The 6,895-nt window shown below is 34.4% G+C and overlaps 1 pseudogene; it reads right to left on the bottom strand.

Annotated features, from left to right (window-relative positions):
- Positions 1 to 4,748: 4,748 nt before the first annotated feature.
- LOC119819124 lies at positions 4,749 to 5,693 on the bottom strand (annotated as a pseudogene).
- Between the last annotated feature and the right edge of the window lie 1,202 nt (positions 5,694 to 6,895).

Here is a 6,895-nt window from a genome sequence, read left to right as displayed (position 1 = left end):
AGTTTCTTCAAAATGCTGTGTGCAGAACTTTAAATGTGCTATCTGACATGGTTTAGTCTCAGAATTCTCCAGTCAAGACATCATATAAGTTCTACACTTTCCCATCACAGTGTAATTTAAAAAATTACATCTAACATTCCCTGGGATTGATCTTTATCTGATTTTTCTTACATTCCATAAAGATGCTGCTTGTCTTCAGTCTGGAGAACACGATGTCTACATCCCCAAGAGGTGGAGTGGGTTGTTCTGGCCATTCAACTGATGTTTGCCTTTGATCAGGAGCATAGCTGAAAGTTGTTATTGGTGATGGTGAAAAAAACTAACCAAAATAGGCTGTTTTCAAGGATTTTTTCTGAAAAGAAAAGAGGTGATATAGAAATGAAAGGATAGAAGGGTAGATTATTTAATGTATTTTTAAACTACAAATCAGCTATTAATTTCAAAAATTTTACAATGGTATGGATTTTGCATACTGATACAAATTTAATGTAATTTGTGTTAGAGTGTATAAATGGTTATATTCATGTTGAGTGTATAGTTTCTATACAGTTCATTTAACAATGCAACATAAATTTCTAGTACTTGAAAGCTATTATTACAAACTATTTAGATAGGTAATAAATACAGTTTAGTATTTAGCCATCTAACAATAAAATTTAAGGTCATGTTAGGTATGTTTCCAAAGTCAAACAGATATATTTTAGATATATAATCTTCAAACACTTCAGAGATATAGAGAATATGGCACTTAAGATGTTTTAATAACATAAAGCTTTTCACAATTTTCACAACACATAGACACATGTACTCCTGGCAGCACAAATTTACTTCAAATAGGGATGATGGCTATCAAAGAATCTCCATATGGAGTTTTCTTTCAGTGTATCAAAACTAGGTATTTGTGCATGAAACTTAGCTTCTAACAGTATGCAGTCCAAATTGAACAAGCAGGGCACAAAAGAGGGTGACTGCCCTATATTGTCAAGAATAGGTACTACAGTCCTTCAATATTCCTACTTCACTAAACATCTGTCACATATTCTAGGCCTGTAGTTTCAAGATGGATGCCCCAACATTACAGAGAACACTTAAGTGACTGTCCAGGAAACCAGATGTCTGTCATTTTTGTAGTTTTAGAGTTTTTTTACTCAGGTAATATTATATTCTTCTTGGGTCTCTGAAGGGGTTGAAGACTAGATTGTTATACTTACAGTTCCTTCTTGCTAAATTTTAAAAATAACTCACAAAAGCAGTATCAAATGTATCAAGTTGCGAGATATAAAATCTTAAGTTGTTTATCTAAGAAAATGTTTTAAGCCCCAAACAGATATTTTTAAGATTTTTTTTAAAGTAATTATAGGAAATGGTTTAGGTATAGAACTTTGAACTCATCAACAGAAGATAAACAGTAGAGCAATTCCTCCAAATACAAATGGACTGGACATTGTGAATGTAATTCTTATTGGTGATTGTTCTTATTATATATCATTTTACTGCTTTATAGTCCAAGCCTTCCCTTTTTAAATTTAAAGGGAATAAATGTTGTAGGTTATTTGTACACTATGTGAAGATGTATTATTGTGACTGGTGTAATAAAAAGCTTAATGACCAATAGCTAGTTGGGTGGGATAGGTGGGACTCTGGGCCAGAGAGTGAACTCTGGGAAGAAGAAAGGCATAGTCACCAGCCAGACTTAGAAGAATCAGGATGGGCAGTCTGGACATGACTAATGAGCCTTGCACCAGAATGTAGATTTAAAATATGGATTAATTGAAGTTATTAGAACTAGTTAGGAACAAAACTAAGCTAAGGCTGAGGTTTCATAATTAATACTAAGTCTCTCTCATTTTTGAGACTGGTGAACGAAAACACTACACTGAAAAGGTGCATGCATTGTAATCATGATTAGATGCCTTTAGATAATGTTAACACCTATGATATCAAGGTGAGACCACATAAACCACTTTTGTAAATAAGTTGAAAACAAGCAAGAACATTACAGATGGAAAAATATTAGTAGACAACTTTCTGAGAGTGTCACGACTCTTATGGCCCAGATGTGTTGAATGAATTTTGTGATCCACACTATTCTCCCATTGAGGTTCCAAAATTAAGTAGGAAAGCAGAGGTTAGTATAAGTCACAGCACAATCTGTTACTAACACTGTGACCATTGCTATCATAGGAACTGATACTGTAAGTTTCAAGACCCAGGTAAAAGAGGGAGTTTCCTTAAGTCCACATTGATAGGTTCTCTCCAATATCTCCCTTTTCCTTTTTTTTTAAAATAATTTTATTTTACTTTTTATGTGTATGAATGCTTTGCCAGCACGGATATATACCTTGTACATTCATATTTCCTACAGAAAGCAAAAGAGTGTTCTGAATCTAAATCTATCAGTCTTGGAAATATAGATGGTTGTGGGCCATAGTGTGAATTCTGGGAACAGAACCCAGGTTCTCTATAAGAGTGGGGTGTGCTCTTAATCAATAAGCATATTTCTAGTACATCCAATTTCCTCTTGGTTCTACTCTGTATCCTTTTGTATTGTTTTATTTTTGTCTGTCTTGCCTGCTTCTTTATCCTTTTATGTTTTATTGTGTATATGTCTGTCTGTCTGTCTGTCTGCCTGTCTGTCTCTTTCTCTCTCGGTTTGTTTGTTTGTGTGTGTGTGTGTGTGTGTGTTCTTAAGAACACAGATTATGTGAATTGGTTTTTGCTTTCCACCATGTAAATCCGAGGTATCAAAGCCAGATTATCAGGCATGGTGGCAATGACTTTACCTGCTAAGCATATGCTTCTTCATATTCATAGCTCTTATGTTGGGAATTTCATACTAACCTTTCCTAACAGTTTCTTACAATACTTTATCATTTCACAAACACATAAAAATATCTGGTAAAAATTTAAGCATCTGACTACACGATTCCTTAGAACTTTATTCATGTAAGCCCCAAATTCTTGAACACAAAGATTAGCTTCCAATAAACACTGAATCCACATCTCTTAGGTCAAAATGTTCAACTGTTTTCTGAATTTTACATTAGGTGTTAACTGCGCATGAATAGTTAGAAATAATAAATTAACAATCAGTAAGAAACATTAGTTTACTTATCAATGAAAATTTCTGGATTATTCATTACATATTGAGGATAGTTTAGGAAGATGGCTGGGAGAAGGCATCAAAAACAAATTGTGTCTTTCTTCATGACAAAATTATTTCAGGAACATTGTATCAGCTTTGTAATTACTTCAAAGGTAAATACAGGATTAACATTGAGACATTGCTTACATCTGGATGTTTTTACAATTATATATTGTATTGTAGAACCAAGTAGACATTAAAGATATGTTTCTGAATGAAGCAATTCTCATGAAATTTATACTTCAGTAGAGAGTAAACTAGAGAAGAAGAAAGTGTAAACTTAGAAGGTGGTCGAGAAGAATAAATGGAGCTCATATAAAAGGTAAAGTTAGATGTGTCAGGACTGGGTGGTCCCTTGGAGAAAGTGATATTTAAGCAGAAAATTAAGAAGGACTTGTAGATGTGAAGATTGGGCAAAAAGCTTCCAGATTCAAAATTGCAAGTGCACTCAAGTTAATAACCTCAGGAAATAAAAAGTAAATCAGGGTAATGTAAAGAAAGAATCATGTTAAAACTCTAGAGTTTATCTAACATAAAAGGAAAGAATTAAACTTTTGAAATAGAAATAGCCTAATATAACTGTATTTTTAAATGTGTTGTACAGACAACTTGTCTTGTGAACACTTTAAGTACAATTACCACCATTCTGGAAAGACATGCTTACTAGTGCTATATGACCCAAATTTCATGGGAGTAAATATTAACTTTCTTACTGGATTTAAGTCTAACTTAGCATGAAAAAAATCACAGCTAACATGATTCTCAAGGCCAAAACCTGTGCTGGGCTGGGCATTGGCCATGGGGAAGACCCCATTATCTTATTCCCCTGAATGGATATAATGTTAAACTAATTTTAAATGACTTATCATGATAACCACAGATTAGTCCATCTTCAAACCTTCATGAGTACAACTTCTTTTTGCAGCAGATGATGAGTAACACACAACTGTGAGTGTGCAGAGAATTAGAGACTTTAGAAGGCTCAACAATATATCTGTATCATACACCCTTTTCTCCAAGGTCAGGAATCACTGTAATAGAGTGATTGGAAAGATAATAAGAGCCAGAGCTGGTTGATAGCTACAAATAAACAATGTTTTCATGACACAATAAAACTGTTGCAGATTGCCTGTGTTAGTATGGACAAGGTCAAATCATACAAAGCCCAGCATGGAGACGGTACATGAGCATGAAGTCTACCTATAGCCGAGGTGTTGGCAATTGTTATCTTCCAGTTGGTGAGTCCATTTTTAATGGTGTAGACTTCCATGTTTCAGGGGAAGCATATATACCAAAGTATGTACAGGTAGAACAATTTAAGTTTCATAAAAATTTAATCAGGTATATATAAGAGGACATTATAAGAAGAAGCCTTGTGAGAGAAACTGGCCACAATAAAATATATTGTGTAATGTTTTCAAAGACACATTTTAAAGTATAAAAAGAGTATTGCAATAAGTATAATATCCATACATAATGGGAAAAACAGAGATGAGGGCCAAAGTTATAACAAGAAAGCTAATAACTAAATTTGAGTTAAAGGTCCGATTGATTTTGAATAATTATCCTAATTTTATGAAGTTTTATAAAACATTAGTCTGCTCTAAGAAAATGTTTTCTTATGAAACTGTCTCTTCAGAGTACCCTTAATCTCATTATTCCTGAGGCTGTAAATGAGGGGGTTCAACATGGGGATCACCACCATGTAGAATACAGACACCACCTTGTTCTGGTCTGTGGAGTAGTTGGAATTGGGCAACACATAGATGAAGGTGATGGTTCCATAGAACAGAGTGACTGCAGTGAGGTGGGAGGTGCAGGTGGAGAAGGCCTTCTGGCGGCCCTCAGTGGAGCGCATCTTCAGGATGGTGATGAGGATGTAGGTGTAGGAGACAGCTATGACAAGGACTGTGATCATGGTTACTGATGCAGCAGAAAATGAGGTAACAACTGCAGAGACACTGACATCACCACAGGAGAGTTCAACCAAAGGAGCAAAATCACAGTATAAGTGATTGACTTTGTTTGGTCCACAGAAAACAAAAGAAAGAAAAGAAAGGGCAAAGGAGGAAGAATTAAGGAAACCTCCTATGTAAGATCCTACAACCAACTGGATGCAGACTTGTGTGGACATTTTGGTTGAATAAAGCAGTGGGTTGCAAATTGCTACAAAGCGATCATAAGCCATGGCAGCCAGAAGGAAGCATTCAATTGCCCCCAAAAAATCAGCTGAGCTAAACTATATAAAACATCCAAGATATGAGATAGTACTTTGATTTACCAGGAAGTTGACAAGCATATTGGGTGTGACAGAAGATGAGTAGCCTATGTCAGTAGAAGCCAAGTGACTGAGAAAAAAGTACATGGGATGATGGAGCTGGGAAGAGACTCTGATGAGAAGGATGGTGCTGAGGTTCCCAGACATGGTCACCAGGTAGATGCACAGGATGATGGTGAAGAGGATGACTTTAAGGACTGGGTCATCAGTCAAGCCCAATAAAATGAGCTCTGTCACTGTAGTGTGGTTCCCTTTCTCCAGGAGAGCCATTGGGTAATGTAGCTCCTGACAGAACCAGACTGTGATGAATACATTGCAGGAAGGTCACTTCATTCCATTCGATCATACATGGAGAGCATTACCAATTAATATATAAATATAGTTTTAAATTGGACCTACAATGAATGTTTTATTAGGGTTTTCATAATTTGTACATCTGTGTACAAAAATTTCTTAAAAATAATTTAAGTAGAAATGTCAGAAATTTGTTACAAAGAATAAATAACTTTTATTTTGTTATCTGAACAATCCCATCACTCAAGTAAATCCTTAAATAAATATAAAATAATGTAAATCTTAAGAAGATAGCAATATAATTGTTATAAATATAACAAAATATAAGAGAAATCAATTTGAAGAGTTAAATAATGGCTAACTTTTTTAAATGCTTACTACATCACCAGCACTGGATTTCAAAAAATATTGTATATTTTTCTATTTTTAATTCCACTAAATGGCACTACAGTTTTCTCAGTTCCATTTTATAACACAAAAGCATTTTAAGTTTTGTAAGATTTATATAATAACTAAACAAATTATTGGGCTTCAGAGATGGTTCAGTAGTTAAAAGCACTTGCTGCGCTTGCAATGAACAAGCGTCTGATCCCCAGTACTCACATGGTTTCTCAGAGCAGTCTGAGGTTCTAGTTCTGGGGACCTAATGCCCTTTTCTGGCAGCAGGCATGTATGTGGTGCAAATATGTATATACAACATTCATTACATAGGCAACATTCATAAACATAAAATCAAAATAACAAATATTTTAAAAGTTGCAGTAGATATGAATACTAGTCATGCTGAATTCAGAGTATTTCTTTTAAGTATCCGCACATAATTATGGGTGACCATGTACTTGAGGGCACATTCAAATTAAGCACAGACATCAGAGTGGCATTTCTGCTTTCCAATGGTTAATACATAGAAAGGTGCTTTGCTGGTGACACTCGTTACAAAGTCTATTATTTCTGTAAGTAAGTTCATGTCTTAAGTAACTTTTAACAATGTAAATTTTCTTATTAGAACTGAGAAGAAATAAAACAGAGATCACACTAAAATTGCAAATACAACTTCCTGTGGTAAGCTCATTAAATATTTTAAATATTTTTAAATAGATTATTTCTTTTTAAAGTACCTTGAAATTGAAATACCAATTTCATCATCATGTAAAACAGGAATAATATTTATCATGATA

The sequence above is a fragment of the Arvicola amphibius genome, chromosome 1 (assembly GCF_903992535.2).
Source record: "Arvicola amphibius chromosome 1, mArvAmp1.2, whole genome shotgun sequence".
In the NCBI taxonomy this organism is placed as follows: Eukaryota; Metazoa; Chordata; class Mammalia; order Rodentia; family Cricetidae; genus Arvicola; species Arvicola amphibius.
Note: the sequence above shows the minus strand (reverse complement) of the source record. Positions and strands in the feature narration are given on the sequence as shown.